Source organism: Thunnus thynnus, chromosome 1 (assembly GCF_963924715.1).
Source record: "Thunnus thynnus chromosome 1, fThuThy2.1, whole genome shotgun sequence".
Taxonomy (NCBI): domain Eukaryota; kingdom Metazoa; phylum Chordata; class Actinopteri; order Scombriformes; family Scombridae; genus Thunnus; species Thunnus thynnus.
This window is the reverse complement of record NC_089517.1, coordinates 35,956,055-35,975,898: the sequence shown is the minus strand read 5'-3', so window position 1 is coordinate 35,975,898 and position 19,844 is coordinate 35,956,055. Positions and strand designations below refer to the sequence as shown.

At 40.8% G+C, this 19,844-nt stretch overlaps 1 protein-coding gene across 2 annotated transcripts in view; it reads left to right on the top strand.

Moving 5' to 3' along the window:
* znf536 (zinc finger protein 536) overlaps positions 1–19,844 on the top strand; it is a 364,930-nt gene that overhangs the window by 32,328 nt on the left and 312,758 nt on the right. For both annotated transcript variants that reach the window (XM_067596536.1, XM_067596502.1), the window contains exon 2: positions 16,055–16,115. The gene's annotated coding sequence lies outside the window, so the exon portion shown is untranslated. The remainder of the gene's footprint in view (positions 1–16,054; positions 16,116–19,844) is intronic.

Here is a 19,844-nt window from a genome sequence, read left to right as displayed (position 1 = left end):
AGCAGCATTGCTCTTTTGTTGCAGGATAGTTAGTCAGCCCTAGTGTTATAGTACAGTCTTACAAATAGGAACTTTATTTAGAAATGTTATTTAATTTTAACATAACCCTATGCTTGCAATAGAAAAACATACTTAGACAAGCAACACAGAAGGTAGATTTTTACTTTATTGTTTGTGCTTTCACACAGTTGATGATTGATGATTTTGGGAAACGTGATGCTATCTCAGGTAAAGAGTTTCTTCCAGGTTGCAGAGCAGGACAGTACCATTAACGTTAGCCTAAAGTTTAATATCGTAGCATCTGGGCTCCAACACGTGGATGTGTTTGTCCTGAACTGGGCTTTCTGTGACATAACCTGTAACCCCTCATAAAAGTGTAGTTAGTTAATGATCTTCTCCTTGGAAATAACACTTGATTACTACTGTAGGTAATGGTAAGCTGATTAACCAGGTATGCCAACCCTTGCAGCTCAAGTTATAGCAGACAGACTGTTTAATCCAGTCTTTGGACTTTTGCTTGTGTTTTTGGATTTGGAAAGGCTAAAAAAAGAGATGAGCCTCAAAATCTGTATTTTACAAACTTGACAGGTAGTGTTGCAATATTTTTAATATATAGAATGTACCTGCTTGAAAACATCATGATGTGCTAATTTGCACATTTTGCTACATTAATGTAGCTATTTACATATACAAGGTTTTAAAAAATTTAAGCTGCTATCTTCTCATCAATATGCATCTAAATCTACCTCTAATTTCAGAAACATGGGCCTTGTTGTTTGTAGGATGTTGTGTAGACTGAAGTGTCATGAATGGAGAGAATCCAGACACTGGAATAAAGTCACTCGTAAACTCTGTGTATTTTGAGAAAAAATAAAACTTAAATAGTCAAGTTAAATTATTTAGAAAACAAACAAAGGAAGAGTTCTTCAGGCAAACAATGGGGATCAGTGATTAGTTGCCAGGTACTCGTGTTCACATTTCTGTCTGGCTGACGATTGGTCAACTGAGCGTGCTGCTGCTCTGCTTCACTCACTGAACTCAGTCAGTCAGAGAGCCACAGCCACATGAGGAATACTGGCCGCTCTCTTCAAGAAGAGGAGTGAAGGTCTGCCCAGAAGTTGTCCTAAAAGTCACCAAATGTCATGAGAAAGCTGCTACGTTGGCAACATTGTTGACAGGCCTGCTGTACTTAGTGAGAATTGCTAAACTATGATTGGATGATCAGTGTTGGGGTGAGGGGCTCAGCGAATAGTCAATTAGGCAACTGAAATAAACAACAATGTCTCAAACATATGTCATGTGAAATGATTAGCCAATCATTTTAGGCAGATAAAAGATACTTTTTGAATGGATAGGCACCTAAAACATTTTCTGCTTTAAAGAGAATACAAAGCTGTTTGCATGAACTCTCTGCTGAGGAAGGGAAGTCCAGCTGTAGGGTCAGGGGAGGAGGTGAGGAGGTGAAGAGAAGGGAGGAGAGAAGGGTGAGGAAAAGAAGTGAAGAGAATGCAGCAGAGAAAGGGAGAAGAGGGGAAGTTCAGGGGCAATGGGGAAAGGAGGAGTGGGAGGGGAGCCGGAGGTAAATTAGGTGTGTAATGTGAAGTTGATAGGAAGTGATTGAGTGTGGTGACCTCCTGTCAAGAATCGGCCTGCTCTTCGGCAAACCGTCCTCCCTACAAACACTCAGACAAACTCTCTCCTCCTAGTCTCCCTGTAAAGATTCCTTCCACCAGATGCAGACGCTGCATGGACCCTGAGATCCTCTTCATTTCCCCCCCGCTGTGGTTCAGTGGCCTCTTCATATCCAAGAACAACCTGCGTCTTGTATCAGGATTATGTCTGAATTACACTAACATTTCAAGATGACTGCTGTTTATACATTGACATTGGATTTCATTTTTCCTCAAAAAAATCAGACCATCCAACCATCATCTATCACTTGCTGATTGGATCTTCAGTGGATCTCAGGTGTGCTCTGGATATAAATGATTAGTGATATGACCTATAGGTAGTGTAATTACTGTAAGTTCTTAAATAGTAGCCAAAGCTTTTAATTACCTCAACTGCAGAGAGAACCAAGCCTTTATTAAAAACATCCAGCCTTTGTGTCAAATTTAGTTTTTTACAAGTATATTTGTGTAATGTTTTAATTTACTGTTGATGCTAATGCAAAATCAACACTTCCTCCATGTGATTGGTTAATATGACATGACTCTGTGGTTTTACTGGTCACATTTGTGCTGTAAAAACGTACATTGTAGTAAATCACTCCGTTGCACTGACTTTCTCCGTAATTTAAATTCACTTATTAATTGCAGTTGGTTCTAGTCTGCTGTTATTTTAAGCTACTGAAATTGAAACCCATTACTTCCTGCACAGATATTTCACATTGAAAACCTTGCAGAAGCTCAAAGGACACAATCTCAAACTTTACAGGTAGGTTTTTAACATATCACAGTCATGGGAAGTGTTACGTAGTGTTGAGAGTAGCTTAAAATTAATCAGGAGAAAAAAGGTAAAGTAGTTGGACATGACTGTTTTTATACTAAAACTCTGAATGTACCAACACCCTCCACTGTTTTTGCAGTTAAAGTTAGGTTAATTCCTTTTGGGGGAAATTATTTTGGTTATAATTGGTATCATTTCACTGTTTAATGTGAAAAAAAGACCACCACCACCACCACCACACACACACATTTTTGCGATGCCATATTTTGTCTAGATGTTTTTTTCCCGGCCTTTATTCACAGTTTGCCTTTACTTTTTCCTGCTGACCATGCCCTGAGCTATTTATTTGAGACTCAGTCATCATCTGAATATTGACTTTAATTTTACAATATAAGTAGGCTGTTAAACATCTGTTAGAAGTAGAGGCCACATACAGAAAGTCACACTTCATCAAAGAGAAGCACGTCACAGTGACGGAATGATTTGATTGACAGATGATTTCTATGACGTGCTGTGCAGGAACATCTTGGAAAACAAAATAAAATGAACTTGTGAATTTCTGTTTCTTGCACAGTAAACATAGTACAGTAACTTTGCGGTCTCTTTATCTCTTAATACCATACATCTCTTTGACTTCTTTACCTTTTCTACACTGTACTGGTGGCATCAATCTCTCTCTGTCTCTCTCTCTCACATTCCTTTCCCATACACTCTATCCTATCCCATCCCTGCTCTTCCTTCCTCTCCTCCTCTCGCCTCCCCTGTCCCTCTCTGTCTCAGTCTGTGTGTGCAGCATACACCTCCCCTTTGTGGATGAAGAGAGGAACAGAATGACAATTATCTAAAACACAATTAAAAAGTGTTAATCTGATTATTTTTGACTGGATAAAGCACTCGAGTGACATTGAAAGGTGTTTAGAAATAGCCATGCATGCCCTTGTTACAACATAGATTAAAAAACTGTGTGTGTGTGTGTGTGTGCGGTGTTTCCCACAGAATTAGATTTTAATTGTGTGGTAGCGGACTGCGGGGGAGGGTGGGGTGGGGGGGTTAACATACCGTCAACACACACATGCAGGCTAACATGCTAACGGGCTCAGAAAGCTGTCTGGAGTTGTCTGGACTTGTTCGGTTTTTTTGCACTTTGTCCTTTTTTTCAACTCTCGTCCCAAATTCATCCCAAAATAAATTTAACTTTGATGGGATGATGGGAGGTCCGCTCGAGTCCTGCATGCTTGCTAATAACTTATTTGAGGAGTTGGGTCTCTGAGATTGTGTTAACTTGAATGCATCAGTTTTGGACACATTTGTGCACAGGTGTTCATGATACTAACCACACGTGATCTACGGAGTGATTCAACCAGCTGTCTTCTCTGCGGGGAAAAGCCAACAACCATATATACACACCCCTCCTCTTCTTCTTTGGTTTTACTGGCAGATAACAAACCAATGTTAAAGGTGCATGCCGCCACCTACTGTACCGTTGTCATGTGTTTGTGAAAGAGAGAGAGAGAGAGCAAGAGTGGGGTGCGCAGCTACAAAAATAGAAAATCAATATGTGGCTGGCAATGTTGATATTGTGGCGGGCCACCACAAATAAATGAACGTATGGGAAACCCTGGTGTGTGTGTATGTGTGTGTGTGTGTGAAGAGATGCTCAGTTGAGTTGGTTACACAACTACCATGGGTTTTATGTAGGATAAAAGGTCCTGAACTCACTACCGGTTCCTGGCATCAATATGTTGAAGCGCTAGTTCCACATTTTTCAAATGTCCCCCTTTGATGTGTCTCTTACAGTAATAAACATGTTTACATGTTTGTTGCTGTAGCAAACATGTTTGTTTCTGTCGTAAACACATGTTTAACTCCTTTGCCTAATTCACTATATATTATCTCAAAGTTTAAGCATGATCTAAAATGTCATGTGCAGTTCTGTCTCCTCTTCGACTTTGAACATTGCCTTCACTCACTGGAAATAAGATAATAGCTTGACTTATGGTAGCAATAGATTTAATTTATGTGATTAGAAAATCAGATTTATTTGAAGTAACACACTTAATGTATGTATTATTATGATTCATGTGTTCTTTGAGTTGAGCATATTTGAGATATATATGTTAATCAAAGCAGGAAAACAAGAGCACTGTATTTATGTGATGGGCCCTGCTGTGTTTGTTGTCACATCTGTTTCAGCCCAGTGGTGACAAGCTGACCGCTTTATTTACAATAGCACACACTATACACAAAAGAAGTGATTGTGAATGTCTGAGAAATTGTAGGAATGGTTTGGGGCAATGGGAGAACTACAAGAGTGATGGAGTGAATAATGACTTTACTTCACCTTCGTACAATTTTGACGAGTGAAAATAATCCACACTACTTCACTGGCCTATATGTTCAAGATCCACCTCATTGTTCTATTCTAACGTAATAATTAAATAGTTGGTGGTTGAAACCAGAAATTAAAAGTGATGACTCTATTGTTTATTTGTAAAATTATTACAAAGCTTTGTTTTCATTCCATATTTATGAAAGCCTGCCACAAATAGTCAGTTACAGCATATTTGATTTTTTGCCATTAAGGTTGGGTTCAATTATTGTAGTCGCAGTAGCAATAATAGAATAAAATTGAAGCTAAAAAAAGGAAAAAAAGTAGCTTTTTGTAAGACTAGAGGAGATAAATAAGTAGGCTGGACTGCTGAGCGGGCCTTGACATTCAGATGAAAGTACCTGTCAAGTCAACCCAGACGTGAATTTAGGATCTGCATGAATAAGTTTGAATGAATACGTTTTTTTGCTTCATTAGGAACGTTCTGGACATATAAAAATACATGTTTTCCAAAAGTAACAAAATCCACCTACCAGCACCTTTAATGCTCACTAATTAACACTCCAGGAAGTCACTTTGCCCAGCCTGTGCATTACGAAGGTTACAATATGTAGCACAGGTGGGGCCCTCTACCTATGGACCCCACTCCTATGCTGTCCACTGAAGTGGTTCTGGGATGAGAGCTGCAGCAAGATGTTGCCTTTTATACTGTGAGAGACACACATAATCAGTAATTTGGTGCATCCTGATGGCCATCTACATACATCCAAATTTCAGTGGCCATTTGCATGTGTGTGATTGGAGGAGAGTATTACCCATAGGGTCCAGTAGAAGGGTCCACCTGTGCTTATAGAACTAGGGTTACGATATCGTAACCTCTGTTCTATCTCACACAAGCTCTGTATGTTCACCCTGCTGCGACATTCATCAGACTGCCTCACTGAGCCCTTCCGGCTATAAGTAAGTCACCATGGCCCTCCTATTACTTTATAATCCCAGCTGCCTAAGCAGAGCAGTAGGGGGCCCAACCAAGCCCAGTTAACATGAACATGAACTTGGTGTAACCTTGCAGGGGTCACAAATCATACAACAGACACCCTGCACACCTCATTCCTCAAGTCATCTTGGATCATAGGAGGATGCAGGCGTATATTGCCCAGTTCAAGCGTACCTCAGTTGACACTCATGCCACTCATTTCGCAAGTACTGAGTCGCTCCTGCGAGCCCGTCTATGTTCAAGACATAGAACATTATGAACGGACAAGGCGTATACCAAGACGTTGCCATGCATTTGTCCTTGACACTCACCCCACTGAATAAGGCCATAGACACTGCTACACCTCATCTGGAATGCACTTGGACCACAGTGGGGGGATCCTTACCCACCTGCCTGTAGGCTTGGGAGATGCACTCACAAAGCCAACTAGCTAGGCACTGTTTGGATAGGGCTTTACTGGCCACGCTCTCCCCATAGCACACAAACAGCTGTTCAGTGCGCCAAAAGGGGGCTGTGTGTTCAACATAACACGCCTATCGAGCCCACCTCCTGGGACAGAGCCCCCCAAACTTGGGGAATGGAGCAGGGCTGTGCTGCCAACATCTGTGTCATCTCTGCATACCACAGTGCTGAATGGTGCTCCAGGCCTATCAGGATAACCGACAGTTGCTCTTTTCTCACTGTTTCCAGCAGAGGAGGAATGAGATGAAGAGGAGGAAAGGTGTAAAGCAGCCTCCTTGGCCATGGCAAGTGTGCAAACACATCCACCCCCAAGGGTGGATTGTCTTGCAGTGTCAGGGAGAACCAGAGCAGGCAGTGAGTGTTGTTTCGACTGTTGAACATGTCCCTTTCCGTTCTCCTGAACCGGTTCCAAAATTTTTTTCCAAAAATTTGCCTGCCTGTTGATGTAGGTTGTTTGTTCTCACCAACACATATCTCCCCTGAACCAGAGTCAGGAAGTGTTGGAGAACCAAGAGCCCTGCCCGAAGTTTGAGGAGGTTGATGTGTTGGTTTCCCCTGAAGTCCACACACCACCTATCGCTTTCCCAAGACAGGTGCCCCTTCACCCCGTCAGGGACACCTCTGTGAACACCGCTGTGGAGGAGGTCACTTGACCCAGGGGTGTCCCTGTTGACAGATGCTATGGGTACCCCCAATAATACAGGTCCTCCTGTGCTGATGGGGGGATGTTTACCATGTGGTGCTTGTGCCTCTTGGGATCCAAGTGCAGGCTGGCAAGCTACAGTTGCAGATGGCACCAGTGGTGGCCTGTTGTACTTGTAGGCTATCCCTTGAAAGGTGAAATGCAGGAACTTCCTGCATTTCAGTGCCACCTCAACATGAAAATAAGCATCTTTCAGGTTGATGTTGGTGAACCTGTCGCCTGGTTGTACCAGGTCCAGCAATCTCCTGACAGTTAGCATGTGGAACGTCTTTCGGGTAGTACACTGATTCAGAATAAGGAGATCCATAATGGGTCTGAAACCTTTTGTCTTCTTAGGAACCAGGAAGTACGTGGAGTAAAACCCTTTCTGTCTGTCGTGATTAAGAAATGACTGAGACGGCCTGTTTCAGGAACTGGTCCTGGATCTCCTTGTGGAGAGAATCTGTCTCTTGGTGCCACAGACTTTAGTCGTGAACAGCTGTTCGTGTGCTATGAGAGGGCGTGGCCAGTAAAGTCCTACCCAAGAAGCACCTAGCTAGTTGGCTTTGTGAGTGCATCCCTCAAGCCTACAGTCAAGTGGGTAACACATGGTGTAGCAGCATCTATGGCCTTATTCAGTGGGGTGAGTGTCAAAGACATATGCATGACAACATCTTGGTCTACGCCTTGTCCATTCATAAGGTTCTATGTCTTGGAAATGACAGGCTCGCAGGAGCGACTCAGCACTTGTGAAAAGAGTGGTATCAGTGTCAGCTGTGGTACACCTGAACTGGGCAATATACGCCTGCGTTCTCCTATGATTCAAGATGACATGGGGAATGAGGTGTGCAAGGGTGTCTGGCTGGCGAATAACACTGGCGCATGACTGGCAGGAACAAGCTTGGAGCAGCACTTCCATCCGTGGAGAAGTAAGATCATTGAGCTGAATTCGCCGTTGCTGAAGTGAGAAGGATGAGAGCTGCAGCGAGACGCTGCCTTTTATACTGTGTGAGACACGTATTTGGTAGACACGTTCTGATTGGCCGACCACATACATGCTTGCGTGTCATTGGAAGGAAGTATTACCATAGAGTCAGATAGAGGGTGGAGCCTGTGTGAGGTAGAACACCCTGTTTTTAGACTTTGTTTTTTGTAGGATTAAACAAACAAGATAGAACGTGTTAATAGCTGGTGGGTTTAGATTTTAATTTCAGACAGAGCCAGGCTTGCTGTTTCCCAGTATCAAGTTTTTATGTTGAGCTAATGGGCTGCTGGCTGTAGCTCCATACTTAACACACAGGCATGATCAATCCTCAATGTCAAACTTATCTTTTAAACTGATAAAGTGTACTTTAGTTAAACTTTGAAGATACACACTGTGTGTACTGGTGAGTCTGTATCAGCCAGGTCAAGTCCAGTTACAGGCCTCATCTAACCCCCACCATTTTACACTCAGTTTTTCCATATTTCCCTCAGTCTATTCACGCCTTCCTCCCTCTATCTATTACTGTATCTTTCCTCTTTCTCACTCCCCACTCTATCGTTTCCCTGTTTTCACTCCTTTTCTTTGCCCTCACCCGCTCATCACACCCCCCACCCCCACCCCCATCTTTTGTATTTATTGCTGTATTTATTTCTGCTGAAAAGCCAGTCTAGTTCATTTGCTAGTCGGCCGGGCAGAGCAGGGCCCCTATTCTTAGGCTTTTATTAACATCATGGACTGCACAACAACAGCTACAGAATCTATTATTCATTAAGTGTAACCAATATAAAATTTAAAACAGTCTGGGCTTTTTTTGTGGAATTATGTAAGGTCAGCATAATTTTCTGCCTATTACTAATATCTATATCATCTTTTCCTTAGTCAGCTCTATTTAAATATGCAATCATTTACAGCTTTTGACTATATGTGTGTGCACACCCAATTTCCAATATTCCTCTAGTAGACTTTTTATGCTGACATCAATGGCAAGCTATTAAAGACAGTATTTCATTATTGGTTCCTCTTCCCCAGTGGTTATTTACAATCCCATATATACTAAGCACTGATATTAAAGGAGACCATTTTAATGAGGTGCTATCTGCCATGGCAATATGTCTTTCTCCGAATGAGATTGTGTTTAAAGATTTTATCAAGAAATGGCTGTTCGGCAGGGTTATGTTTTGTCCATGAAATATGCATTTCATATCTCTTTCATTTCATTAACATAATTTAATTTGTGCTTTGCATTCTGTGCATAATACATATTTGATTTACAAAACAAATATTTCCATTAGAAAATGAATTTCATGCACGCAAAAGGCAGAACTGAAAGATGTATTGTAAGGAAATAAGAAAAAAAGGAATTGTATTATCTTTGACTCAGGCAAAAAAAAATCCTTGGCAAGGAGAAATACACTCAATAGATTTCTCCTATATGAGTGTGTGTTAGTGTGAAGGAGTTTGTGTGTGTATTGCATGTGTGTGTACATGCTGCTATCCGTGCATGTTTGTGTAGACAGTATGTAAATGTGCATTATGGAAGCAATGAAAGCTGAGGCTATATTGCATAAAGTTTAGAGCAATATAACTCAGATTGATTTACATGGCTTGCATAGGGGTTTCTCCCTGATGTTAAGTGCACCATTGCAGGAGTGGCATGGTACGGTTGACTTTTTATTGTCAATAAGATATGCGCACTATTGTTAATATATGTCTCCTTTTTTAATGCAAAGAAGAAGCACACAGACCCATTTCGAATCTTGATTTTGTGTCACTACTTTTATACGTGAGACCAACCATATGAGAGGAATCTGTACTCAGAATATATTGTGTCCTGTGATCAACCGTACATCAAAAGGCTTTCATTGTTGTCTCCGAGGTGTGTGCTCTATCTCTCCGTGCATCTCTTTAAAGGGGCCATCCTTTATGCCTCTACTTAAGAGATGTTTAGCTCTTTTTCCTCTTACTTTAGCCACCGGTGGGAAAGCCCTTTGGTATGATGAATTATGAAGTCCTCCCCCTCTCCATTTCCCTTTCCTTTTTCCCAGGGAACGCTACTAGTTTTAATTAAAGCACTTCACCTTGCTAGTTTAAAGGCTATCACGGGCCCCATGATAACTTAGAGCGAGTGTGAGCGAGAGGGAGATGGAGCGCAGGGCTTTGGATAACATGAAGCATTTAAAACCGGCCCTGGCGAGTTCATATTAATTTGGCTTATCTCTCAGTATAAAAAAAAATCCAGGTAGAAGTGAGACAGATCCCGGGATTTAATGAGCTCAAAATGTAAAGGCAATGTCAAAACACTTTTTTTTCCTCCTTACTTTTTTCCTTTTGGAAAAGGAGGGGTGGGGGGGGGCAAGGAGAGAACTTGTCTAAGCTAAAAGCCAAACAGTAAGATCAGTGTTTCAGGGGTAACTAGTATTAGCAGGGATTTCAGGCTTGTTTGACACGCCATGTTGAAGGAATGGCTTAAAATAGACGGCGGCAGGTAGAGGAGGTACGCGGCGGGAGAATGAGAGGGAGAGTGAGTGAGACAGGAAGAGAGGGAAGGCTAATACCTGGGCTTCACTCCGCTTTGTCACCCCGCTGATAGGAGAATGCTCAGAGGATATTACCGCTTTTCAACCCAATCGCTCTTTTCTATCCCCATCTCTCTCTCTATCATTGACTTTCTTTCTCTGCCTTAGTGCCGCTCTCTCTGATTGTCTCTCCCTCTCCCTCTTTCCGTCTCTTTTCACACACACACACACACACAAACACACACCCGCCCACCCACAGTCTTCCCTCAGAGGTGTTTGCCTGCCTGGCTAGCAGGAGCTAAGTATTTGTATAAGTCTGTGACAGGTGTGTGCAAGTTGACGGTGGGTGGGGTAAGGCAGGTGGGGGGGTTGTACAGGAGTTAAGCGAGGCGATAGCATCACAGTTCTCTGTCTCTCCCGCTCTTTTTAAGGCGGTGGGTGAGTGTCTCAGGATGACTCCTTTAACATAAGCCTCTTCTGAACTGTGGTTTTAGTACTTAACACCCCACTCTTCAAACCAAATCCCAAACGAGCGACTTGAGATTGGAGTTTAAAAAGAAGAAAAAAAGGTTCTTGATATCATAATATGTAACTTTGCAGGCTGTATCCTCAGCGTAACAGTGCAGGAGGGTAGAGCACTTATTAAGCATGCACACAGGGTGCGTAGCGCGCAGAGCCTGTTATTGTATTGATTTTCCCGATATAGAGTGAAACCTCATTTGTTTCAGTGCACAGTGCAAATATGTTTCATTCTTGTTTTGCCTCATATAAATCATGCAACGTGCATTTTTCCTGCTGTTCGGTTTTCTTGATAAGGCACTGTTTGTCAGGGCTGTAAGAGATCTTAGTGTTTCCATTTTGCAGCAGTGGAACATCACTTGAGGACACTTCTATACAGGAAATGATGCCCAAAGCTTCTCAGGTACAATTGTTTTCCACATCATTGTGGACCTAAATTGATACTAATACTAATTTAGTTCAATATAAAAATACTTTATTCATCCCTTAAGGGGTAAGTCAAGAAAAGTGAGTGTGCACAAAAAAAAAAAACACAACCTAGAATAGCATTCATACTCTTAAAGACAAAACTGTGTTACATCATAAAAATAACATCACAGTCAGAGTTCATACAGTGTATTAGTCTACATGTTTTATGACCAGTGACTCTTCAAGTGGAGGTCTCCATGGGGCCAATCGGCCCCTATAAACCAAAACCAGACCCATGACTTGATTCGGGCAGGGTCCAAGTCCTTTTCAGTCTAATTGGGTCAGGTAGGATCCTGCTGTATTGCCACAGGTCTCTGTGAGTCAGTATGTCTAATATATGAATATATCCAAGAAGACTCACTATCACCTCTGATCATCAGATGCGTCATAATTTCTGTTCTCTCTTTCTGTCAATCACATTTTGGATCAGGTCTAAATATCCTCAGGTCTATTCAGATCAGGTTCAACTGTCCTTGAGTCTCTTTAGGGTTAGGCCTCTCTCTTTTGAAAATTAATCTATGCACGTCAGGTTTGGGTGGATTTTGGATCCAAAAATTCTGGGCCTGTGAAGACCTTTGTTCACAAGTGTTATGGCCTCATTTCAGTCTCTGTCTGAAACAGGCAGTTTTAGCTGCTGTCTATTTAAGACCCTCCTCCCGAGGAGCCCACTCTGTTCTGATTGCCCAGCTCTCTGAAGCTGCCCCTTGGGAGACTTCTGCCAGCTCTGGAGGCTACATCAACAAACCATGAAATATAGTCGCAGGATTTCACTACTTTTTCACGTTCTTTACTCAAAATGTCAACTTCTAAAATACATCAATACATGTTCAAGCTAGAATCCAATCCAAATATGCGAATTGACAACGCAAACAACACATGGAAAAACCTTAGCAACAAAGGCTATGGAACAGACGGTCGTTTATGGGTGTTTGTGACAAGCCAACTTTCAGCTTGTCAGCAAAATAGAAAAAAAAGCTGCAAATGAAGCATTTAGAGCAGATTGAAGCCCTGACTTTTGACTCGCAGGGAGCATTTTTACATACATTAACCTCAAGCTTTGGAACTTTGACCATGTTAAGCTTGGCTGTCTGACATCCCAGTATATACATAACAGAAAATCATAAAAAGCAAAATATGGCCCGTTTAATGCAAAGCAAATGCAAGCTGCAGTCTAAATATTGCAGCTAGGGTTGCTCAAAACAATCATATTCACCTGTTCATCTTCTTTACCGCTTCATTCAGACAGGAATTTCCTCTCCTTCCTCTGTGAGTGATTCAAAGTTCACATCTTCACATTTTCTTTTCTTCTCTCTTCTATGCAGTAAGTACAGCAGCACACATTCCTTCACAGATGCCATGTTTGTTTACTACTGAGGTAAGGGAAATACTCCGATTAGTTTTAACTAGCCTATATCACCTCCTTGAGGAATGAGATTGAAAACCTCCACCAGTGCATGAGAGTACACGTTGAGGGTGTTAACCGGGGTTGTGCGGCGTTGTCATTCGCGTACTTGAGTAGAGTATGTTTGGCCTAAAACTATATTTTATTCTGTTTATTTACATGTTGGACTTCGATATTGAATTATTAAAGTCATCAAAGTAAAAAGGCTCATGTACAGGGTCATTTACAATGAGTAAACTATCAGACAGAACAATACTGTTATCAGTGTAAATCACATTATCAACACAGGAAAATTCAAGGAATGAAGAACTTATGGTTAGTTTTCAAAAAATAGCAAAAACAACTCTTCAGGAACCCAAAGAAAAAATTACTACATGGGATGACTTTTGTGAAAAACAAGTGAAAATGTGATTTATGTACACAGTAATGGATACAACATTTTGTGAAGCTATTGTTTTTATATTAAATTAGATTTGGGCGTGTTTACTGTTGAAAAACAAGCACAGATGCTAATTTTAGGGCTTTTTGGGCTTGTTGCCTTTTACTGAAGAACTCTTACCATTCTTGATACTGCACTCCAATGGTCTCTGTTTTAGCTACCGAAGAGAATGCTGGTGCACATCAGTGAATATGACCTCTTAGTTGGACAATATGGCCTTGAATGTTTTCAAGATAAATCGTAGATTTTGTTTTCATGATGGCCAGTTAAGAGTACTCCGTTGGTTTAGCATTGCTCTCCTATAACACTGTCGGACTCGCAGTGGACTGTTTAAAAAAGAATCAAAATCGATGCAGCTGAACCAGAAACATCATCTTTTTTATTCCATGTATTTTTCTTCCACATCAAAACCTGTCACCTACATTACCCACAATTCAACTCCAACACAGCTCAGTCGGAGGTTCAGGTGTGTTATGCTAGTAGCTGCTAATGTAGCCTGGATCTGCTAGCCTCACGAACACAAGAAGCGGGCTACAGACGTCTGCTAACCTCACTTATTTCTATCTCTACACTCCCAGATTCTTTTCATTTTCATTTTCATTTTCAAAACTGTCTTCAACCCCAATCGACGCTGACTCAAGTGACATCACTTGAGGCAATATATCAGATTTTACACAGCTCCCTCTGGAGCCACAAAAGACACTTTGATGTGTAAAATCAGTGCAGTTCCCCTTTAAATATAGACTGATTGTAGTGTCAGCTGAATGTTTGACTTAATATAAATGTTGCAATCAAGAAACAGTACCATTAGATAATTGACTAAATACTGTGCTGATATTTGGTGAACTGAAGCTAAAGAAAATCTAATTATGACCTGATGAGGGAGAGTTTTCAGAGCAGCATAATTACAGTGTTAAATTATAGTAAAAATTCTTTGGTACAGTAAGTGAATTGGAAGAGTCCTTGGAAGAAAACTAAGACAGTACCTTTCTCATTTTCCCTCCAACAATGTTACAGACCTACAATATCAAGGGTGGGTGGTTTATTTTCCACTAGCACCAAAGGCTCAGATGTCTAATCTATTCATCTACTGCGAGACATCAGGACCAAAGGTGGTGCACGTGTGCATGTGAAGTAATGACAGCATGGGCATTACCTGCAGACCAAACAGCTGTAGATAAGCAAGGTGTGAAGCCTCCAGTCCTGGAGCTAGATGTGCTAGATGGGAAGTACCTACTCAGAAAACAACACATCACAAACATATCCCCTTCTCAAACAAACATGTCCCCGTCTCCACATTATCACCTTAGCCTGAACAAAACGTCTCTCTTTGCTCTCCTCTGGATCCATGAGCGCAGGTACCTGAGCTTGTTTGTTAACATCAGCACCAAAGAGAGGGAGAGAGAGAGAGATGGGGGGGAAAAAATCAATCTAATACTGCAGAACTATCAGATCATATGAAATTATGGATTCTTGGTCTGAGCATTCAGCCCTTGTCTGCCGAGCTGTGCAAATCAATTCAAACAGACACAAAGAGCAAACACACGCCGAACGCCACAATAGGAAATTGAAGCGAGCGGAGCCTCCCTTTTTAAAATATGCCGCTACATATTTGTTTTGTGGATTACCATTCTGAAATGAAATTTGAACAGTTACTTAAAATAATATGCAAAAGATATTTCCTGCTTTTTTTTTTATATTATTCCTCTCCTCCATCCCCCCGTCCTCTTGTTTGTTGGAGGAGTGGGGAGCGGTGGTAGAGGCCACAATGTAAACAGACACACAGAGCTGCTATGATGCTGATTATGTTTCCAAAACATATTTTGGGGCCTTATCCCCATTGCAGGGAGCTGAGTATTTATCCCTTTTTTTGTTTCCATATTGTACTGTTGCTTCTGAAACATTTATGACGGTATCTGAGGCACCGTAAAGGGAGGGCTGTTGTTGGATTTGAGCTTTTCAAGGAAAAAAATCTGTCATGTTAGATGCAGGCAACATTCATTGACATTGGCGGTTAAAAGGCTACCTTGCTCCCAGGTGGGAATCTGCTGTATGAGTAATATGAAGAGCAAATATTGTGAATCGGTGGCTTTAATGTTAAGTATTCTTCTTAGTGGCCTCATTTTCAGCTCTAGTGTTTTCAGCCCTTTTACCAGTTTTCTCTGTGCAGGATGTTATATCAGATTGACAAGGTCCCTTAATTGTATTTCATCTTTGGTGACACCTGAGCAGAATATGTATTAGAAATGCTGTTTGGAATGAAATCAAATTCATGCACCCACTCAATACACCCGCTCAATTGAAGTGCTTTTTTATGAACCAACAGTATCACGTTGCAAAGAGAACAAAAGGCCTCTTGGATTATGTTCCACTGAGCTGCCTTTACACTCCTTTAAACCTTCACCCTTTTATATCTCTGCCTGCTATCTCTGTAGCTCTATACTCTTCTTCTGTAAAGTCACTAAAAATTTATGTCCCACACTTTTTTTCTCTCCTTACTGTTTTTTAAAGGGACACTGTCCTACTTACCAACCTTTTCAGTATTTCAGCACTGCTTTGTAATGCCCCTGTTCTCCCCAAGGAGCCACTCCATCCTACCTTTAACCCCACTCTACTGCTTTGCCACATTTTTCAAAGAAAGTTTTTGGAAACAGAAAGCACAAGCTGAAAATATGAAATAGCATAGGACAGAATATAGTTCCCACCTGATAATATTCTGCTTTAGCTTCTGTGCATATAGATGTCTCTCTCTTTGCTGCTTTGTGTCTTATCTGCTTTCTCTGTCATGTCCCTGTGTCATTTGACAGGCAACTATTCCAGGTTCACCCATCCTGGCTGGGGATCCCTTGTTGACTAAGCCCATCCAAGGTATCTAGTAAATCTAGTAAAAAAAGATTTCATCTTGTTATGTGAATGTTGACTGTGATATTTGTTGGGTTATTTGCGTCTGTTACCAGACTGCTGTCAATCAAATCTGATCAAACCACACCCACACAGTCCTGATGAAGCAGATTTGTTTAGATTTTGATGGTTAAAGGAATTCTCACCTTTACTGAACAGCTGGTAGCTACAAGGCAACAAGAAACAAGGGTAAAGAGAGGGAGCATATAATAAAGGTCCCCAGCAGGAATTGAGCCAGGGATGTTGCAGCAATGTGGTATGAACTGTAACCATTCAGCTACCAGGCACTTCAAATAATAGCATGTTTTTACATTTTGTCATTTGCAGGGTTTATGTTAGCTGGCATGTTCTGGCTTTTTGCTGGTATCATGTGTAGTTGTCCAGCAGATGAAAATATCAACGGCCAAAATGTCCGGTGGGAAATATGCTGATTACCAAATAAATAAATAAATAAATTCATTAATAGCATATTAAATAGCCTAATATTGTGTGACTTATAAGACAACTTAATTATAAACTTATATTAGGCAAAAGTTTGGTTTTGCCACTGCTGTTAAGACATCAAAAAATTGTGTTTGGTCATGTGACTAAGCTTGGCAAAAGTCGATGCACACTCCAGCAACAGCCCTGCTCTTTGGCTCGACAACAGTTAACATGACTTTGAAACGACTTTCAAGAAAATACATTTGTTGGATCATACTGTTTGTGTTTTTGGTGTTCTATTGCTGTTTAAATGTCGGCTATTATATGCCTATTCACATCCGGTAGATGTTCTGTATGGCTGTAATTCTGGAATATTGACAGCCATAATGGCTGTAAAAAAAAAAGTCTGGTGTAAACTCTGGTCATTTGGGAGACACTTTAATCTTAAGTGACTTACAAGCAAGGAAGTGACTCACAAACTTTAACTCTGATTATTGCCCTTTTAGAAAAATACATAAGATTTGAACCAAAGTTTTAAGGAGCTTTAAGACACACATGTTTTCTAGCTAACCCAAAGGCAAGAATTCTTTCACCAGCTGTCACCAGAACAACTGCGTATCAGCTAACGAGCTTGCTAACTGATGGTTAGCAAGCTAGTTAGCGTGGTTGTTAATAGGACAGGAAGTTCACACTTTTCATTCAAGACACCTATTTGTAACATTGAATCCTGTCATAACTGTCTAAAAGCCATGCTTCTTTGTGGATCTTTTAAATTCTCCAGCAAAGAAGGGTTTAATAAAGCTGGACGGTGCAACAAAGTTTCCTCCATTTTGGACAGCATAGCCCTCTGCTCCCTCAAAGGTCAGCACTGTCAAGATGATTTGCTATTAATGGTTAATGCTGCAGATTTGCATGTCAGAGTTCACCAAAGTTAAACTTGTTGCAATGAATTTGCACAAATTGACTTCATTCCTGCCATGGAATCCACTAATCATGGTGATTCTATCAAAATTCATTTACTTTGTTGCAAAATGTCTCCGTTTTAAATGTTGGGCTTTTGTGCTTCAAGCAGGGAGTGATTTTAAAAAAAACAAAAAAAAAATAACTAAAGGACACTTTGCTCTCAGTTTTAGTGGTTCTCAAACAAAAAAAGACAAGAGAGAACTGCTGACCTCTATGAGGGATATAGTCAGGCTGTGGAAGGAACTCAGTGAGGAACTCGTGAACTCAGATGACTTATGGAGCAGACAGAGTCGAAGGACTCCGGGGGAAACCTGTACTTAGTCATCTTTATTTTTTATGTATTTTTGACAAGGTTTTAATCTCTGTTTCTACAGTCTCTGTAAATACGTATCTGTGACAGTTCTGTCTACTTTTATCGGAGTCAAAAATGAGAGCTCCTCAAACAACGCACCTGTGTCCCTTGGCTCTGCTCTATCCTCTGAACTGCTTATAAAGAGGCGCTTTAGGTGGCTTGTTATGACGGCACCTTCTTCCCTTTACAGTGTCTTCTTTTGTGCGTGTGCACTACTGACACTGCATAGACTTGACAATATTTTTAGTTCTCTGCAGACGGGGTGCTGAAAGTAAAATAGTTATAGCTTTAACAGAAAGTGTTACTCTTCAGGTAAGTGTTAGAGTCTCAAAGCTAAAGCAACACAAAAGCAAAGCTGTCAGGTAAGTTTAATCATTTGAGAGTTTTCTTATTGAAAGAGAAAGCAGAGGGGCTTTCTCAGGTGATTCCATTGTTATGTGGGCTTTCTTCAACCTGTTAATACTGAAACTAAACTTGTTGCTCTCTGAAGACGCTATTAAATTAAATACAGCCTGGATATAATGAACACAAATTATTAACACAATAAAGATACATAATACCGGAATAATCACAAAATATCCTGGTGTTGAGTGGCTATAGTAAAAAAACAAACTTTTCCAACTCATCTGATTCTCCTTATCTCCATCTCCATCTGTGATTAGTACAGATTTAATAAAGGAAATTAACAAAGGATTAAGCTTTGACCTGGATTCAACTCATCATTTAATATGATGAAAAGAATAATATTTTGTACATTCAGTGTCCTAATAATCCTTTCAAGTGAAAACATAAGCATTATCAAACCCTCGTGATCACACTCGGCAGTTAAACACCTGTAGTTTGGTTTATTGGTGTGGACCAGGTAAAAAAGATACATCTTTGCTGTTTAGTTTTGGAGTGATTTGTGTTCATACTGGTCTATTACAAACAAACCGATAGCTGTAGGCATGAAGCTACATGGGCTGACAGCTAACTCATTCATTGGACAGTTTTGTTTACTGTCATTTTGAATCATCAGTTTTGGGTATTTTGGTATTGGCCAAGTAGGGAAATCAAATTCAGCCTGGTTGCTATGTTTCACTCACTTTTTTTGATAAACTGCTACGATACACACCTCTGTTTTAACGCCTTTCACTTTCTGATTGATCAGGGAAAATTCCTGCACTCACGTGGTGACAAGCATTTGTGTTACTGAATAGTTTTGTATGAATATAGGCTATACATTGCTTACAGAGACTGGGAATCACTTCCTTTACTGTTCACAATCAGCAGATGGATTTAATGGTCAACACGTCCTCATACCAAAACGACAGAATAGGTCTATTTCCAATGACTCCCAAAACGACACATCTGAGTGTTTTCAGCACCATCTATTAGACGGATGGGAACCAGACCACATGGGTCGATCGTACATGCACTCCAGAACAACCCATAGGAGCATTTTCAGAACAACCCATAGGGCTGTAATATGTTGCTTCAAAACCGATACAAATCACTGTTATAATAATGATGTTCTATGGTGTGACAAGGCTGTGGTTAAGATATGATTAGGGTTAGGGAAAGATGATGGTTTGGGTTAAAATGACCACTTGAAACGTGGTTTATACTTCCTTAAAGTTATGCAACCTTTGTTGTCATGGCAACAGTAAACACCACAATACTTAGGTTTTTTTTAAAAATGTCCCAATGTTCCCGTTGGAAATTGGAAGCCATTTAACTATTTAGCCATCCACCCAGCCCGCCTCCTCTTAATAAAGCAAAATCAGCTTATCAAGTCTGCATCACTTCCCTGGTCATAATTACTACGGCTGCTAGATGGTGTAAACATAACTATAGGATACTTCTGTTGGCCTGAATTTTTAGACCCATACTGTTGTTTTTCTTGCGAGGACGGGCTGTTAATAGTAGGATGCAAACTAAGACTCTCTTTTTTCAGATGGTCTCGGTCCAGTTATTTA